The sequence below is a fragment of the Camelus ferus genome, chromosome 15, assembly GCF_009834535.1.
Source record: "Camelus ferus isolate YT-003-E chromosome 15, BCGSAC_Cfer_1.0, whole genome shotgun sequence".
NCBI classification, from domain to species: domain Eukaryota; kingdom Metazoa; phylum Chordata; class Mammalia; order Artiodactyla; family Camelidae; genus Camelus; species Camelus ferus.
This window is the reverse complement of record NC_045710.1, coordinates 46,913,695-46,933,129: the sequence shown is the minus strand read 5'-3', so window position 1 is coordinate 46,933,129 and position 19,435 is coordinate 46,913,695. Positions and strand designations below refer to the sequence as shown.

The 19,435-nt window shown below is 46.9% G+C and overlaps 1 long non-coding RNA gene across 1 annotated transcript; it reads left to right on the top strand.

Moving 5' to 3' along the window:
- The first annotated feature begins 4,441 nt into the window (after positions 1-4,441).
- On the top strand, positions 4,442-17,308 carry LOC116668850. The gene is made up of 3 exons (XR_004326044.1): positions 4,442-4,516; positions 6,226-6,373; positions 16,983-17,308. It is a non-coding gene; the product is annotated as an uncharacterized LOC116668850 (long non-coding RNA).
- The last annotated feature ends 2,127 nt before the right edge of the window (positions 17,309-19,435 follow it).

Sequence of the window (19,435 nt, the reverse complement as noted above, 5' to 3'; positions counted from 1 at the left end):
TCACTGTTGGTTGGATTTTCTCTTATTTGCAGCTAAACAAATTCTTTACTGATATAGGCAGGATCCTTATTGGTTTCAAAGAAAGGTGGATTCACACAAATACAACTGAGAGAGCTGAGTATTTCTTCAAAAAGTCCCAAGAATAGATTAGTCAGAGAAATCATTGTCCATTTCAGGCTTCAGGATTTTACTGTAACTCGCTCGGAAGGAAAATAAGTCCGTATCAAGGAGAGTTAGAATGCCATCACCTAAATCATATTATTATATTTCATTAAATCTCAGATGCCATCCACTGTAAGGCGCAGCATTATTTTATGTATCACTACGAGAGGGAAAATGTTCTTGAGACATGCCACTGGTTTTAAGATGCATTTGCTTCGATTTCAGAGTTTTTTTTTTAATGGGGGGGGGGGTCTTAGAATCAGTGACATACGACGTATGTTTGCTTCGTTGACTATTGCTTGTATCCCCATTAGGTCAAAGATCCTGTTGGCTTTGCTTTCTGCTGAGTCCTCCACACCTGGAATTGAGCCTGGCACAGAGCAGGCTCCATAGAATTTTTTTTTCCAATAAAAAATTGAGTTGCTAAAAAATTGAAGTAGAGTCAGTTTACGATGTTGTGTCAATTTCTGGTGTACAGCATAATGTTTCAGTCATACATATATATACATATATTCATTTTCATATTCTTTTTCATTACAGGTTACTACATTGAATGACTCAGTGACTTAGTCCCTGCCTTTCCAATAACTTGCCATACACCCTGGCTGAGCAAAGCATTTACCTTTCTCTGTGCCCCTTGTCTCCATAATGTAGTTCAACTGAACCTCACCAGAAATGAAGAAATAAAAAGCCCCACAAAAATGTAAAGTGGACCCCCACTCTGCATCACCATGGTGATGCCTCCCAGCACCTCAGATGGACCCGGGAAAGCCTGATGCTCCACCATCCCTAGAAACCTCTCTTTCCCCAGAGCCCAGTTCCTTCAGAATTAACCCTTTCCAGCCAAGTCTATTCCAACACTCTGTTTGGGTTATTAAATGTGCTCCCTGCAAATGGACAAGAGGTGAGGAAATATGGAGGATTCTTCAAGGAAAGGGATGGTATTTTGCAACTTCCCTGAATTTCTCCAGGAAGAGGACATGCCAGTGTGCCATTGCCACAAAATATTTTAAAGTAATATTAGCCTGCATGTCTCAGAGAGAGTTTTTCCTAACCAAAATCATTGGGCTGGTGCAAGGCTCTGTGTGCCCCTCCTTCTACACGAACACCATTCAGAAATAATAAAAATAACAATAATAACTCACACACAATGAGTGGCATACCCTTTGCATATGTTCCCTCATTTAAACTTCAGCAAAAATGTATGGGATAGGAAGTAACATTATCCCCTTTTTACAGGTAGAAAAACTGAGGCATGAAGATGTTAAGTCACAGTATGTAGCAGAGCCTGACTCTGAACCCAGGTTGAGTAGTACCAGCATCTGTACTCATAACCATTATGCTTCTCTGCCTGGCAGCTGCCTTACACTGAATATCTAGTTGATGCCAGGCTCTGTTCTTGGCACAGGCAAGAATAAAGCCCAGTTCCTGCCCTGAAAGAGTTCATACTCTGGTGGAAAAGACATATCTGCTGGCAGAGAGGGGTAAACAAAGCATCACAGAAACACAAAAGAAAGAAAAAAGGCCCCTGCCTGTGGGTAATCAAGGAAGGCTTCTCAGAGGAGGTGGCTTTGAGCAAGGCATTGGAGGGAAAGTAGGAGTTGGCTAGGTAGGCAAAAAGGAGGCAGGGCATCCCAGGGAGCAGAAACTTCCTGGAGGCTGGATCTGGGGGGAAGGAAGGAGGCAAAAGGCAGGGCTGAAAATAAAGGAAGGGGCCCCAAGGGAAGGGAGTCTCACTGCCTTGGTCAGGGGGCCTGAGATGGATTTACACAGTGAAGGGGCAGGCTTGCTTTGCATTTTAGAAAGAGCTCTCAGGTAGTTGCATAAGGGGTGATTGCAGGTTGTGGGGTGGGGAGGGGAAGTGGGGGTGCAGGCTGAAGAGAGAGCTGCATCCAAGTGGACCGTGAGTCTCACATGTCAGGTCAGCACTGTCAGGGACATTATGAAGTGGAGGACAGAAGGGAGGACAGACATGTAGACCAACTTTGGCTTCAAGTGTAGGAGGGAATGGACCCCCAGACCTACAAAACACTCACTGACTGGATAGGCCTTCTGTGTGCTCACGTGGGATGACAGGGGTCTCTGGCCCAGTCTCTACACCCACTTCTTAAACACCACCTCTCCGAGGCCGCCACATCAGGGCAGCCACGGTGGGGCCGTGCACAAGCTGAGCACAGAGCAGAGAAAGCTGGCTGCTGGGAGAAAAGACTGAGGTAGACACAGGCAGGAGAGATGCGAGACCAGGGCACCCTGGAGAGTGGAGAGTTGGAGACAGCAGTTGCCTGAGAACTTTTCAGTTCCTTGAGGCCACGCCACACTACCTGCAACCAAGCAGTTTTCTAGCACGTCCTTTTTTTTTTTCTTGTTTCCTTTTCTAACTTAAGCCAACTTGAGTGAGTTTCTATTTCCTGGAATTAACAGACCTCTAACACAGCCTTACACACTGTCCTGTAATTTTCTTTTTCACTTTCTAGGTTCCCTTTTAAAATACAAATGCTCCTGAGAAAGTAATGCTTATATTGCTAATACTTTAGGATAAATGGCTTGCATCATCTTCCCAAGTGGAGGAAATGTAGGAGGTGGCTGGCCAGGAGCACGAGCTGCAGGGGAGAGGATGCTGAAGGGGGGGCCAGTGGCTGTGAAAAGGCAGAGACAGACCTGGTGGCCCTGACAATCGCACTTCGGCCCAGCCCAGGGTGCAGAAACGCTCTTGCTGCCTTTGGGTCTGCAGGGGCTGGCTGTAAAATTCCTGGGGAGAGCTGTTCCAAAGCACAGGGGTATACTACAAAAGGTTAAAGAATTAGCTGGAAGTCTGGTATCTTCAGATCGGATCTATGAGCCATTCCTCATTCTGCAAAAATTTAAGATTCTTATATTTGCTCTGTCTAAAAGAGCCTGGTGTATCTTCATTCCGTTGCCCCAAAAACTTGACGCCTCACACTTGAGTAGTCACATCCCAGACAATAAACTGTTAATTCATCAGAAGAAAGTCAGCATTCTTCGGTACCTACCCAAACAAGTGGCTTTTTCAGTGGCTGGCTTTCGGGAAGTCCATCTGAAACACCTACGCCCTCAAAGAGCCTCCAACAGCAAGTGCCCAAGCCACATTCTTGTTTACTTGAACTTACTTATACCCTCTCTCATTCCACAAGGGACCTGAGGGGGCTGCCAACTTTCTGTGTCATCAGATCGTTATACCAAACTCATAGCAAACACTGTCATATTTCTAGAGGGCTGGAAATATAACAATGACCAACACGAATAGAACACTCAAGACAAGTGTGCGAAGTCGTTCACCTGGATTAATTCATTCAGCCTGGGAAAGGTTACACTGGGTTCCACTGAATCCACACTGCTCTCAGTTGTAGGTTGCACCATTATGCATCGCTAAGAAAGAAAGAAAAAAACCTGTCAACCAGCTGAAAGATGCAGCACCAGTCAGCATATGCTAGATTGTGCTGTCGAAACATAGACACCGAAAGTTCAATGGCTAAAGAAGAAAGGTTTATGCTCCTGTCTCCTGAAATGCCCACTGACCACAGCTTAGCTCCACACGACCTTTACACGTGAGATCCAGGCCCACAGAGCAGCCTCCCTTTGGAACTTTGCTCATTGTTGAGGTGATCCTTTTAAAGCTCAGCCAGAAGTGATACGTCACTTCCCTTCACACTGCAGTGGCCAGAGCATGGCCACCCCTGGGCTCCTCCTGCAGGGACGGCTACGGCAGCAAACAGCAGTACAATTTCCTATTCCTGTATCAATTGAAAGGCACATCCTGATTTCAGAGACTCACAGGTGAAAAACAGCACATCCTGGAATTGATGAAATATGGAACTTTCATCCCCAGTAGCCAGGTGAGGAATGGACACTTACATGGGTCACACAAGGTGCCTGAAACCTCAGAGGGGCAGACCTGGGGCTTCGGCCCAGGTATCACCAACTCCACCTTTAACCTGGTCAGAACAAGGCCTTATGTAGGATCTCTCGGGTCCTGGGGAAGCCCAGAGGACCCTTAAATTACTCTCCATTTATTAATCTGTCTTTTTAAAAGATTCTTTTCTTTAAACACATGTTGAGCCAGCACTGCGCTAGGTACAGCACTGAAGAGTAAGTCTCTAGCTCCCTTAAACAAAATATCCCAGATCAGTCATGGGTCAAAAGGGAGATTCCCAGAGGCCAGCTATTAGCTGTGTAGAGAAAGGCATGCACTCAGAGGCTAAGATACACGTGACCCTGTCCAATACAGGGCTGGCCCTAGTCGTAAATCACCCCGTTAGAAGGACTATTTACTCTAAGCAGAGGCCTGGTGCGTGTGGGTCAGGTGCCAAGAAGTGAGTGAGCTGGCCATCGGAATGTGAGTGTGGGTGGGGTGGGGGGAAGTGGTCACCGGCTGCCACTGAGTCACAAAGAGCTGAGCTGGGGAGGGCAGCGGGCCCCACCTTGGCGCAGCAGGAAGGAGCAAGGTCGGGAAGAGTCAGAGGTTGGGTGGGGCAGGGAGGAGAAGGAAGGCTGTCTCAGGTCCCAGCAGATCCCTGAGGTGGCTGGCAAACAGGCCTCTGATGCAAACACCGCCCCACCCAGGGTCCAGCTGGCGATCCAGAAAGCTCCTTCTGGGATGTACGTCGGGGTGGCCATGAGAACACCCAGAACCTTGCTTTTGTCTGGTTTGAAATTCAGAAGCTGCTGACTGGGGCGCCCAATACTTTATTCTTAAGAGTCAAGAATTAGGATCCTTTAGCTCTAACTCCTTTCCAGAGCAAGGGTAAGCAAGTTTTCAGACTTCTAAAAAATGGGAAATAAGAAAAGCTGAGGGTTAGCAGGTAGTAGAAAGAACAGAATGGTTGGAGGGGATGAGGACAAAATATGAACATGAAATAGAGCCAGCTAGAGGAGGACGTTGCTGGTCATTCATGGCATTAGCTGAGCATGGAGTCCCGGCTCTGCGTTATAAAGTGAAGAGGGATTACCGCGCGGAGGAAGTGTGCCAGAGGCCAGTCAGACAGCTTCTGGCCTCCTGCCAAGCTCTGAGGCCAGGCTGGCCAGTCAGGGTCCTGCCTCCATGAGCAGAAGCCCAAACTCCCCCATCGGGGACCCCTAGAGCAAGGGTTCACTCACACACTCTGCCCAGCTGGGCCCCAACCTCCACATTCATCCCCTCAGAACCCTCTGCTGCCCTCTCTGGCCACTGTCCCTGTTCACGCCTATCTTCTCTCCATCCTTCAAGGCTGCCCCCTGGAATGACTCCAGCCCTCGCTGCACAAGTGCTAGATGTTCGTTCCTGGGGGTCTTTTGACTGCACAAAGGTGGGGACTCAGGCTGCACTAACGGAAAGGAAAGATGGGGGAATGTGTTGGCTCATGTAATTGCAGGGGCTGCAGGGGAGGAAAACAGTTTTCTTAACCCTCTTAGGGTTCCTGGCTAGGTCTGAAAATTAACCTGAGTCAGATTCACAGGAGAAAATCATACACTTTGATTTAATATAAGTTTTACATAACGTGGGAGCCTTCATAAAGGAAATGAAGACCCAAAGGAACAGTTAGACCTGAGCATTTGATGCTAGGTTTGATGAAGAGTGGACAGTCATGGAGGGACAGGGTAGGTTCAGGAGGAGGCGATGTAGCAAACTGGGGGGATTTACAAGGCCTGTTTATTAGGGTGCTTCTTGGTGTCCCTCTGTCTTTGGCCATAAGGATGCTCCTTTCCTCCAGATAGAGGGAGGGCATCTCTCATATGAGGATTTTGTGACTTGTTTCAGAGAAGAAGGGGTGAGGGGTGGTCAGAGTGACTTTCCAGCTCTGCCGTTTTCTCAAACTCCTTCAGCTTAAAATACTCAGTATGTCAAGGTGCCATATTTGGGGGTAGCATGTCCTGAACCCCGTCATACCCAATATGAGGGAAATTCCAAGCCAGAGCCAGCAGCCCTGGGGAGCCTTGGAGGACTAGGGACTTAGACCCCATTCCTCCATCCCTGGTATGTTCTTCTCTTTAGGTCTTTTTCTTCCCCCTAGGACTGGAACATGGCCTTGTTGCTCACTGCTTCTCCCCTTACAACCTTGTAACCAGGAGAAGCTCCTCTGGGTGGTGGCAACCACCTCAGCCTCACAGGCGGTGACGTCTTTGAATAGAATTTGGAGGAAGATGGTGCTGGGAAGACCAGGGCAGTCTGAGCCGCACAGATCATCAATGCTGTATCATCTGCTAATGGTTGCAGGTGAGCTCCTCACAGGGGATCCTCTCCTATGCTTGTCCTGCTGTTCCCCATTAAGCAGGCCCTCAATAAATGTTTGCTCACTGTTTAATTAACCCTTAAAACTAACGAGCCTGGCCAGGACCACTAATCCCTCAAACCTACCAGTGAAGTTTAGAGTGGGTCCACAACCCTCGGGAACTTTTGGGCTCTTTGGAAATCCAGGATAATCAGGGGAAGTCCAGACCTGCTGTGCTGCCATCAAGAACAGAAGGGACCTTTCTACCCAGCGCTCCCCTCCTCCTCCCCTCTCCCAGGGCAGGGAAAGGCGGCTTTCACGGGGAGGTCTCTGTGGGCCATTCCAAGGATCTGTGTTCATTTCCCTCCCACCAAAGATCCTGACCTTAAGGGCTGGAGTAAAATTGGCCAGTGATGGGGGTGGTAGCAGGCTCATTCACTTTAGCAGAGATGATACCAGAGTGTATCTTAGAAGACAGTCAAGGGTTATAATTTGTCATTTAACGTGCCGGTTTGAGGAGTGATAATTTCCATGCCTTTCAGTTTTATAATCGCTCTTGTTCCCCACCCTGACATCCCAGGGCTGCCCAGCACTGCCTCCTCGCCTCACCTCACTGCCAGCCTCTCCTCCCCATCTTCCCCGGCTCTCTCTTCTGAGAGCCAGTCTGCAGATTCAAAGCAGGGCGGGTTACACTCACTCAGTCTGTGAGCAGTCATTGATTAATCTGTCAGTCGATAAGTACTTAGTGAGCATCTGTTATGTGTACCAGACATTGTGCTGGGAGCCAAGAGGACCCCTGAGAAGTGTAAAAATGGACCAACCCTCCAGGAGCTATGTCTACACACAGACACCCCTGAAGACAGATGATACTGGACTGGATGGTCTTGAAGGTTCTTTGAGGCACTAATATTATGTGGTTATAGACTAAGCGATTGGGTTTGGGTGAGGCCCTGGTGGATGGGTAGCATCTGGCTATCTGCTAAGAGGCAGGTGCGGTGGGAGAGATTATAGTCCAAGGACTGGGAGAGGTGAGGAAATAGGAAGATACTCAGTATGTTCATGCTTTGGCCAGAGCAGAGGATTTTTAGGAATAATAGATTTAGTGCAATATTAGTTAAAGATAATGAGTGTGTAATGTATCTCATAGACAGAAGCGAGCCAGGAAGAATTTGAGCAGATAAAAAACTAAAGTTGAACTAAAGTTGAGTGTTCATAATAGCATTCATATCCCACTTGCCCACTGCTGCCTCTGCAATGGACACTGTTGGTTTTGCACTCAGCAATCACCCCCACTTCTGTCTTTCTATCAGAACTTTAATTTTACTTAAGATCTACTCATTCCCTGATGTTGCCATGTGCCTCAAGGGAAGCTGGCCCCACTCTGTGCTCCAGAGTAGGTCTGACTGGCCTATCTTGCCAACAATTGGTTCTGGAATGAGCACGTGGCCCAGTCCTGGCCAGTGAGTGGTAAAGGAGAGTCCACTAGGGAAACTCTGAGAAAAATGTCCTTGTTTCTAAGAGACACTCATAAGAAGACATAGTCTTTCTTCTTACCCCAGACATTGTCACATCTGGAGGTGGCCCTTTTGCCTCTAGTCTGAGGATGAAGCCAGCAATGAAGGTAGCAGGGAAGAGAGATGGAAAGAACTTGATTCTCTGATTATACTGTTGAGCCACTGAATCAGCCACCCTGAACCCTGCCCTTCCTGTTACGTGACTTAATACACTTCCACATTGTTTAAGTTGCTTTGAGTCAGGTTTTTGTTACCTGCAGCCCAAAGCATCCTCACTTGTTCCTCCCAGCTCTTGGAATCCTTCCCCCCTCCATTAAGCCCACTCTCCACTTTCACTGGGAACTCTAGTCCCATGACCCTTCCAGTTTCTTCAGTTCTATCTACTCTCTCCTGTCACTACTATCTTCCACATCATCCCAGAATTTTTGCACAGTAGTTCACCTTCACTCTTCTCTTGCCAGCTCCCTGCAATCCTCACTCCTCACCAGCCCCTGCATACTGACCCAGTGAGTCCCCAGCCACAGGTCCATCCATCTCTGTCTTTGCTACTCCCCCAGCCCTGAGCTAGAGTAACAAAGTCTTGTCCAGGTTTGCCTGAGACTAGGGGCTTCCTGGGATTCCAGACTTTAAGATGCTAAAACTAGAACTATCCTGGGCAAACTGGGATGGTGGCTGACCCAAATGGTGGCTGGTGAGGCTGCTAGGGAAACCACCCAACAATGTGGTCAATGGCTATTCTCAGTGCATTGCTTTCCAGTTTCCACCTTAGCTTACCCAGCCTGGCAGTCCTATTACCCAGCCTGGCTAGCCTGGGACAATCCACCCCCTTCATCCCAGGGCTGGTTTTAACTGTTTCCCATGGCTCTCAACCTGCCTACCTAGGTCCCACCACACTCCCTTTGCAGCTGACTTCCAATTTCACAGAGAAAAGAGAGACTGTTAGCCACAAAGCCCCTCACCCTCCTGCATGCTTGCTCAGAATGCATCTCCTTTCCTGCTGCTGGAGGAAGCCTCTCTCCATCCCAATGCAGTCATCAGAAATCCAGAGGCCACCTCTCCCTTCCTCTGCGCCCACCTCCAGTTACCATGCTCTCCTCCTCCGTCCATGATGATTCAGGTCTCACTTGCTGTCTCTTCCTAAGTCTCCCTTCAGCCTGGACTCTGCTCCACCGCTGCTTTTGCCAGACTCTGCAAGGACCCATAGGACCCATTACTGGGCCACATCTCAAGCCACAGCTGCCCAGTACATTCCTGTCCTCCACCCGCTCCTTGAAGCCTGCCCTCCTCCCTTGGCCTCATGCCCTTCTCCTTCTCTGGCTGTCCCTGCTCAGTCTCTGTCTAGGGCTTCTCTTCCTCCGTCTGCACTGTTTCCTTCTCTCCTTCTCAACTGTATACACTTATTTTGGATGATTCCTTCTGTAATCATGGTTTCAACTATTATCAAATCCCCACAACTCCTCAGTCTGCAGCTCAGGCCAGGACCTTTCCTCTGTGCTTTGACCTCCACATGCCATGAAGCCATCAGTGTGACTGTTAAGGTCCACGGTTTTGGAGTCAGACAGATCCAGGTCTGAGTCCTGGCTCTACCACTTATTAGCTGTATGACCTCGGTCAGGTATCTTAAGCTCTCTGTTCTTCATTCTCAATTGTAAGCCAGATTTCAAAATGTACTTACCTTATGTATGAAGCTGTTGAGAAGGCTAAATGAGATTATGTAGAATGCTTAGTAAAATGTCTGGCTCATAGTAACAATCAACGTGTTTTTTTTAATACATATATATTATAGCATTATTTTATATATATAGCATTTAGTTGCCTTTACTCAGCTTTTTTTGCCCCAAGCTTTTATTTCCTGAATTGTGAGGCACTGGGCAATTAAAATCATTTACTCATTAAAAACAAAACAAAACAAAAAACCATAAGGTAGTTGCTGTACTCTCTCTTTATAGGTGATGAAACTGAGGCTCACAGAAAAAGCATCACCTGGCAGCAGCTAAACCAAACTTTGAATAGACTGATGCCAAAATCCTTCTTCTCAGCCACTACAATCAGCCCATCTTTCAACACAATCAAGTCAAAATTCATTCTCTTTTCCGTGTCCCAACACTTGCCCTTCTGCTTAAAATCTCATTTTGCCAGAAGACTACCAATATTTACCTCGTCAGAAAAATCAACCCTCCGGGGAAAGGAAGGATGTGGAGGGGGAGGGTGGTGCTAGTCTCTCTCCCTGCAGCCCCAACCCCCCCCCCATCTAACCCACCGGGGGCCCCATCCTCTTTTCTCCACCCACGGCCCTTGTCCGCCTGCAGCCCCTCCAGCTCTTCCAGTGGGGCCATCGCTGCAGCCCCTGCCGGAGTCGGTACCTAGCAGGGCACCCATAAATAACTGTTAAGGACTGGCTGACCCTAGTCTTGCCCCCAAATCCACCCTTGGCTCCACTGCTAGGGTGACATTGCTAACACCTAACTATGTTCACTTCATTCTCCTGAAGGTCCTCAATGCCCTCCCCCCTCCCCATTTCCCCAGGACAAAATGGAGAAACAAGATTCAGGCCAAAGAAAAGTCCTGTGTATAAGTTCTGGGGGCCCCTTGAAGGAAAGGGCATTGCCAAGGTCTGGGCCTCTGAATCTGTGGCCTGAGGTTCAGGTAGGATTCATCCTCCAACAGATGCTGGGTTTAAGAACCCAACAGTCGTTTCCAGGTCTAACTGATCGGCATCCCAGCCCTCCACGTGTTGTCCCCTTCTTCCCAGGAGGGGTCAGTAGTGAGCAAAAGGTGTGGCCATGTTGCCACAGGACTGGGGTTGGTGACCCTGCTTCTGGGCTTCCTATCCAGTTGCCTGGGCAGGAGTCCGAAGAAAACACTCCAGCCACACAATTGGTCTTTCATTAGCATCTTTTCTGGCAGTCTCCAGGAGAATTTAGGACTGAAGCAACTGGAAACCAGATTGGTTTTTCCTTTCTCCTAGTCTTGCTCTTGCAGCCAGGAGACTACAGGCTAGGAGGAACGGGGTCCAAACTTGGCTTCCTGGGTGCTCCCCACCACCGGCCCGGGCACTGACACAGGCTAGGGGAGCGTTGTCATGTTCATTGCTCCTGGGGCATTCCACCCCCCATTCCATTCCACACCCGCCCGCCCCCGCTCCCAGGGTGACTCCTGCTTTTTCCTGCACAGCAGCGGGGGCCTGCTGGGCGCGCCCCTTAAGTGGCACATGTCCTGGTCATTCCTGGGGTGGTGCCGGGCTCACCCGGTGTGTAGCCCCGAGCCGGCCACACAGCCTGTCTGAGGTTTCTTTGGATGTCTCCCAGTCCCCACACCACATTTTGGAGTCGTTTCGCCTGCCCCTGCTGGAGAAAAACACCGAATCTGGAGTGGGATGAGAGATGGCCCAAAGACCTGGCTTGCTCTCCAGCCACTCACTTCCTGGAAAACCACGTGAAAAGGGGAAAGAGATCTTCTCAGTCAGTCAAAAGGACAGTATTGATCAGGGGCCCCAAACTGTCAGAGTGGTGGAGGGAGAGGGGTGGGTAAGAATACCAAACAAACCAAGGAAGAACCATAAGGATAGTATCTTACTTGCTGTTAACCCCAGAGCAGTGACTGACACGGTGGGGACATGAATCAATCAGCCTGGGCTAGTTTGTGGCTTATGAACATCAGCTTCTTCCTCCCTGGAGTTCTAGAACTTAGAGCTAGAGAAACCTAGAGAACACCTGTCACTGTCAGCCCTCATTTTAAGGGAGAGTCCTAGTGCGTCAGGTGACTTGATTGAGGCCGTGCGGTTCTTGCTGTTAGTTAGCGATGAGTCACACCTGCAACCCAAGTCCCTCACTCTCCTTCCATCTATTGTCCAGTGAGCCTCACCTGCCAGGTGGGGAGGCCGTGAGTGTGGTATATATGCTAAGGAGCTGCTGTTAGGGAAGCATTAACCAAAGGAATGGGATTTCCCTTAGGTTAAAACTTTATGTAGAAACAATTTTGTGTTTCAGCAGAAAACTGAATCATCTGTTTGTATCAAGCATAGCACATCCTCCAAGTTTATGAGGTTCAAGCTCTGTCCATTGTCTTTCAGCTATTTTTCAACTCTATAAATTGTAAGTAATTGATAGATCTGTAAATTTTGTCCTGTCTGGTAGAGATTTGACTTCCTCCCACCCCCACCCCGCTGGCAGGGAAAAAAAAAAACACTTCTGTCTTCATTTGCAATTCATCTCAACAGAAGAACTCAGCGTAAATTTGTGTGCTGTTTTGACTTTTCCTTTGAAACAATTATAACATCTATCTGCCTGGTCCTATCATATCATTTGAGCAAAGTAAATTAGCACGTGGTCTTTTTTATATTTTTATGGAAATCATGATTTTACCTTATAACAATGTCATACCTTGTCCACTAGACCCAGCCATCCCACTGTGTTAGCCCGTAAGGAGCTGCTGGATGAGTCTGTTTCTGTGTCTAAATGAATCCAGCCAGAGCTACTCTTCTCTGGGTTTACAAGGGGGGACAGTGTGTCCAGGGACGGCTGGTAGGCTGGTCCGGGGTGGCTGACCTGGGCCCCGCATCCCCACTCACTCATTTGTGTTCCTCTATCAACACTGTATCGAAAAACTATCAGGGAAGTGGTCCTAATGGCTTCCGAGAGCAGGAGGCTGCCCTGGAAGAGAGGCAGAGGGCCAGCCCCTGGGAGTAAGGCTTACACACGGCACGGAGATAGCCTGGCTGGAAGCCTCTTTGGGTCATCTTTTCTAAATTGGAATTCTTTTCTGCCTTTTTTCTTATGGGTAGTTAGGACATTGAAGATAATAGGAGTACTTACCTACTCCACTAAAAAGAGGTGGGGGAGGAGAAGGGAGGAAGCGAAAGCGGAGAAAATGAACAAGGTGGCCACTGAGTTGCTCAGCCTGTACTTCTAGCTAAGCTGGTCTTATGGCCACCACGCTCCCCTCCCTGCGCCTCTTTTCTTAGAATAACTCAGCCTTTTACCCTAGAGATCTTGAAAGAAGGTCATGGACTGAACCCCAAGAAAATGGGCAGACCCTCCTAAATTCCTCCATAACAACAGCAAGTTCTCATCAAGATGAAAGGAATGTCGCCCCTGCTCACACCCTGTTATCACCCTCCTGTTCCCATTTTCCTGTAAAGCCCCAGGACCTTTACCCCAAGACGGGCTCCCAGTCTCTAAGGCATCAGCCTGCCGTGCCTGCCTTTGTCTGGCACAGCAATAAAGCTGTTCTTTTCTATCCCCCCCAGACTCTGCCTCCGACTCTCAGTTTGGCTCTTGGGGTAGAGAGGCTGGTTTTTCAGCAACAGAAGTGAGGGGACAAATGGAAATGGGAGAAATGAGAGAGTGAGAGCAAAGGGGAAGGCACAGAGATCAGACCAGAGTGGTCTTCCCACCAGGATCCTCTGGGCTGCACAAAATGGTCTAAGACACGGCTTTACACGAATAACACAGTGAGTGAAATCGAGCAGGACCCTGTGGGGCCCTCCTGGGCACAAAAGCCTTTCTGTGACCCCGTTTCTTGTTTGTAGGAAATAGGCTTCATTCAGCCTCCTTGACCTTCCCCAAGTTCCAAAGGGCAGGTTCAAACAGCTGCTAATCAGGGAAGGGAGGGGATGCAGAGACAAGGGAGGAACAGTCAGGAAACAATAGTACAGACTTGGGGCAGGGTCCTGGTTCCTCCTCAAGGAGTAGACACAGTAATACCTCTGAGTTCTGCAGTAACTAAGGCCCCCAACCCAGGTGGAGGATGACAACTTCTGGCTGAGCACAGGTTTCTGGAACACTGCCTTGTGATCTCACCAACCAATCAGAAGAAAGTCACACACCCTGCACCCCTCACCCCAAATTTTGCTTTTAAAAACTCCTCCCCAAAAACCATCGGGGAGTTCGTGTTTTTAAGCACGAGCCACCTGTTCTTCTTGCTTGGTTCTGCAGTAAACCTTTCTATGCTCCAAGCTCTGACGTTTCCGTTTGTTTGGTCTCACTGTGCTTCATGCACATGAAAGTTTGTTGGGTAACGTGATGAGGCTATTGCCTGGCCACTCACGACTGTGTGAAGGCGAAACCTGAGTAGGGTGCTAGTCTGTCTTCAGAGCCTGCAGTTACCAACAGTATCTAGCTGGAACTTCATACCATTGTTCTGTTTTCATTGTATTTATTTGACTGCTTTATAATTTTCTCCTGTTATAGCAAAGGATACTGGTTTTCCATTGATACTAAGCTTCATTATAAGTAATTTTATTTAGGGGGAGGGTATAGATTGGTGGTAAAATGCGGCATGCTTAGCATGCAGGAAGTCCAATCTCCAGTACCTCCATTAAAAAAAAAATGAATCTTATTACCCCCAACCAAAAAAAAAATAATAATTTTATTTAAGTTTTTAAAAGGGAGTCAAGAGAAAAACACTAATGTCAGAAAAATTAAGTTAATATTAGGGTATGCAAAAATCATGAGAATGGTGCAAAATGACTGGAATTGGGGACTGATGTGGAGAAGGAAAGGGAAGAAGACAAGAAAGGAGAAAATCAGTAAGGGTGAGAGAAGTGAAACTAGGCTGGGGCTGACAGACAAGAGCAGGACCAAGAGGAGTGGGAGGAAGGGCTGCTTTTGTATTTGGGGTTTGAGGTAAGGATGAGTGTTGGTCATACATGTGAGACAGGAGGGAAGGGGGCAGGGGACAGCCACTCAAAGAATGACAGCAATTTAACACCAAAATGGTGGAAGATTCACCAAAATGGTGGAAGATTCAACTTTCAGTTGGCCTTGAGGATTAAAAGGTTTGACTTCTAGTAGACCTTGAGCTTCATTATATGCTCATTGTAACATAAATAACATGCTTGCAGGCGCCATAACAGTCCCAAGGCTAACTGCAAAAGGCCAAAGAATGGGCAGTGGCCCAATTTCTGGGAGTTCCAGCCCCTTCCCCAGGATAGTTGGAATGGTCCCACTTGTAGGCATGTGAAGCTACTGAGCCCATAAAAACTGGCAACACCATGCCTAGCAGCCCCTTTTCACTCCCTCTTCTTTGGAGACGGCCCGGACTCTGTCTCTGGAGTGTGTACCTACTTTTACTTTAACCTGAGCACCCAATTCCCACACCTCTTTCCTTGCCTTTCTCTTGCCTTACACTCTATGCAATATGCATCTCTCTAAATGAATTTACTCAACTGTGGCTCACACTTGAATTCTTTCCTGCATGAAACCAAGGACCCACACTTGGCGGGGCACATCCCAGGGGCTCAACCAAGACCTGGGACATGGCCCTCCACACACCCCACATCCGTTTTCTTTCATCACATGCATCCTGATGTTCATAGCAGCACTATTTACAATAGACAAGACATGGAAACAACTTAAATGTCCATTGACAGATGACTGGATAAAGAAGTTATGGTGTATTTATACAATGGAAGACTACTCAGGCATAAAAAAAGAATAAAATAATGCCATTTGCAGCAACATGGATCGATCTGGAGATCATCCTTCTAAGTGAAGTAAGCCAGAAATAGAAAGAAAAATATCATGTGATAACACTCATATGAGGAATCTAAAAAAAAAAAAGAAAGAAAAAAGAAAATACTAATGAACTCATGCATAAAACAGAAACACTTGCAGGCATAGTAAACAATCTTATGGTTATTGGGGGAAAGGGTGTGGGAAGGGAAAAATTTGGGAGTTTGAGATTTGCAAATGTTAACTACTACATATAAAAATAGATAAAAAAAAAACCCAAACTTTTTCTATATAGTACAAGGAACTATATTCAATATCTTGTAATAACCTTTAATGAAAAAGAATATGAAAACAAATATATGTATATATGTGAATGACTGGGACATCATGCTGTATACCAGAAACTGACACATTGTAATTGACTATACTTCAATTAAAAAAAAAAAAAGATGAGTATTGGTCAAGAGGAGTCAAAAGGAGTATTAGTGTCTCAAATATATCCCCACTGCTTAGGAGACAACGGGAAGTTCTTCAGGAAAACTGGGCATGGTTTAGGGTGGCTTTGACCTTCAAGGAAGGGAAAAAAAGGTCTCTGTCGTGGGCTGCCCTGCCGTGAACTCCACACTCTCTTTTTCTGCCATTAAGCAGCTACTTGAGTAGATATCACTTCATTTTTTCTTTCTTCATTGGTATTCGTAAGATATTTTTACATGTCTAATTGCGAGAACTTGTTCTAAGAAGCTTGAATTCTCATGCCAAGTCACGAAATTAGTGTCCAGTAACTCAAAGCCTGTCTGCTTCACTACTTAATTTAGAGATATACTGGTTGGCACGAGTCTTCTGGTGCCAAAAAATCTTTCACTTCTGAAGACTCCTAGCCAAGCTCAATGAAAAATACAACCATAGATACTCATTCCAATGATTCCCCAGGCCATAGTCACAAAGCTTTTACATTGCATTTACTCAGTGCTCCCCAGCCAAAATCATCTCATTTATTCTTCTCCAGGGTCCTTGGAAATGTCTGCGCACACGCCGCCCCCACCCTCCTCACTGTGTACCTCCTTCCTTGCAGGCCTGGTATCTAGATGCCAGGTTGAAGCTGTGGGCCCCGATTTCCTGCAGTAAAAAGTTTCTGGCTCCCTGGCTTACCATGGGGTGATGCTCTGGCCAGAGGCAATGGGGGCTGAAACCTGGGACTTATGGCTTTTACAATGGTAGTTCCTTGCTACTGCAGCTCAGATGTCCAGGCAGAGCTGAGGATTCCCTGGCAGTGACCTGCAGGGTGGATTTGTAAAGCTGATTTGCATGAGGAGAAGCAAGAGGGAGGTCTTAGAAGGACAGAAGAAAACTGGTGTGAGTTCACATATTATAGTGCTCCTCTCCCTCACTCTATGAGCTGTCCTCTAACCCCTGGATTTCACTTAGTCCGTGAAGGCTATGAAGGAGAATTAGTAAAATTGCCGCACTTAGGCTAACAGATTGCATATTCTTATGCCTGCCCTTAGAACAGTCAACCGACCTGACTGACCGGTTGCTACTCACAGCTCCAGGCCTGTTGTTAAAATAAAACTATTGATTTTACTGTTTCTGCTTTATTCCAGTAATCAAAAGTAATAATCATACTTGGTTTCTGGGTTGTTCTCCAGAAAGAAGGTCATGGAACTGTAACCTTACAAAATAGCCTGAATTACCAAGAAGACCACGCCTTGGGCGCTTATGAGATAAAGAGATGGAAAAAGTGACAACTGCTGGCCTCTATAGAACTTGTCGCCTGGGGACACCAAGATGCCACTCTAAGTCTTATGACAAGAAAATGATCCTGTTGATTGTTATCCATGTTTTACTGTTTGAGCTATGGCTGTATAACCACTGTGGGGACCCCATTCCCACAGTGGGTCCACAGTTTTGAAGGCACTAGCCTGCTGTGAGTCCCCTTTGCTCAGCCAGGTAATAAAGCTGCCTCTTTCCTTCTATGCTCTAAGACCCTGTCTCTGAGTTTCAGTTTGACTCGTCAGAAAAGGGGGCTGATCTTTTGGCAACAGCTAGCTGGTTCCAAAAGCCAGGCATAGACCAGTCACTAGCCAGGGCCTACAAGGATAAGCTGTGAGGCCCTACTTGTGTGTCCTGGGACGGCTGCAATATCAGAACTAGCTGGGGAACTTTAGAAATCCTGATGCTTGAGCTCTGCCTCAGACCATTTAAATCTAGAATTTCTGGGGAGTAAGGTAAGCTTGGTATTTTTAAATTGAGGTATATAACTTATTGTTGTTGAGGATTTTCCTGCCTCTTTTTTTTTTTTTTTTTTTTTGGGTGGGGGGAGGTAATTAGGTTCATTTAGTTAGTTGTTTTAATGGAAGTACTGGGGATTAAACCCAGGACGTGTGCGTGCTAAGAATGAACTCTAACCACGAACTATACCCTCCCCTCCTTGAGGTATAATTTAGATATAGCAAAGTACACAAATCATAAGTATAAAGCTTAATGCATTTTTGCACCTGGGTAACTACCACTGAGATCAATATTCAAAATGTGGAAAGCTTCCAGCCCCTCTGAAGGCTCCTTTCTGATAGATAGATAGATAGATAGATAGATAGATAGATAGATAGATAGATAGATGAGGGCCCATCAGATCAGAAGCCGGGGCAGCCAGCACCTCTCTTTTAAACTTTTCTGGTTCTCCCAACTGCTGGTGTAGGAGAGGGAAAAAATTTTTCCTTTCATCCATCTTAGGTTCATTGGTTGTGGCTCTGTAAATTAGACTAACAAAAGACAGAATAACAGGAGAGAAACCAACACATTAATTAACACATGCATTACACATACGTGTAGAGCACTCAGATGACAGAAGAATAAAAGATAACATTTTCTAGAAGTGACAAGACAAAGGGAAAGGACTTTGAACTTCAAAGGGCAAACTGTGGGAAGGCAAATATATGGGGAAACTACTAGAAGATAAGGACTAGTATTGGCAACGTTTGTGAGGCTAAAGGTTGATAAGGGTCTAGAGTTGTCTCCACTGATTAACGTCTGACCTTCCCGGTAGGGACTGGAGGGAACACCTTTACAAATTTCTATCCTACTTTTCTAGGCAACTTGAGGAAGAGCAAGATTTTCTTGGATCTGTTTCATCTCAATTGACTTTAGCTCAAAATAATTCTCATGCCAAAGTGCATTTTTTGGGGTGACAGTGCAACCCTTGACAGGAAACCCATGTCAAGCACTCTGGGTCCACCTCTTGGGTCCCCTCACTTGGCTTGAGGGGGAGAAAAATGAACAGGACTCCAGGACAACTCTCTCCCTATTATCTGCAGCACGGAATGCCTGATGGGATCATGAAAACAGAGCTCTAGTAGGTTTTGGGGGATTTCTGGTTTTTAGGGCCTTTTGCCACCCCTGCCTTGGGTCTTTTTGTTTTTCATTTAATAAGTCCTGTTTAGAAGGTCCAGCATCTTTCTGTTGCAAACCATCACCACTATCCATTTTCCAGAACTTTTTAAGCATCCCAGACTGAAGTGGTACCCATCATATTAAACCCTTTCCCCTGTTTCCAAACAAAAGTTCATGTGCCCAAAGCACAATGAGGCCAAACAAACCAAAACGTTGGAGTCTGGAGCAGATAAATGTTATTGCAGAGCCAAACAAGGAGAACAGGAAGCTCATGCTTCAGGAAAAACAAACTCCCCAGTGGTTATCAGGGAGGAGTTTTTAAAGGCAAAATTTGGGGTGAGGGCTGCATGGTGTGACTTTCTTCTGATTGGTTGGTGGTGAGGTCACAGGGTGGTGTTCCAGGAATCTTGTGCTCAGCCTCAAGTTGCCACCCTCCACCTGGGCAGGACCTTAGTTCCTGCAGAAGAACTCAGAGATATTATTGGTTCCTCTTTAAGGAGGAACCAGGACCCTGCCACAAGGCTGCAGTGTTGTTTCTTGGTTGTTCCTCCTTTGTCTCTGCATTCCCTCACTTCTCTGATTAGCAGCTGTTTGAATCTTCCCTTTGGAACTCAGGGAAGGTCAAGGAGGCTGAATGAGTTCTACTTCCTACAAACAAGAAACAGGAGACATGGAAAGGATTTGAACCAGGGAGGACCCTACAGAGCTCTGC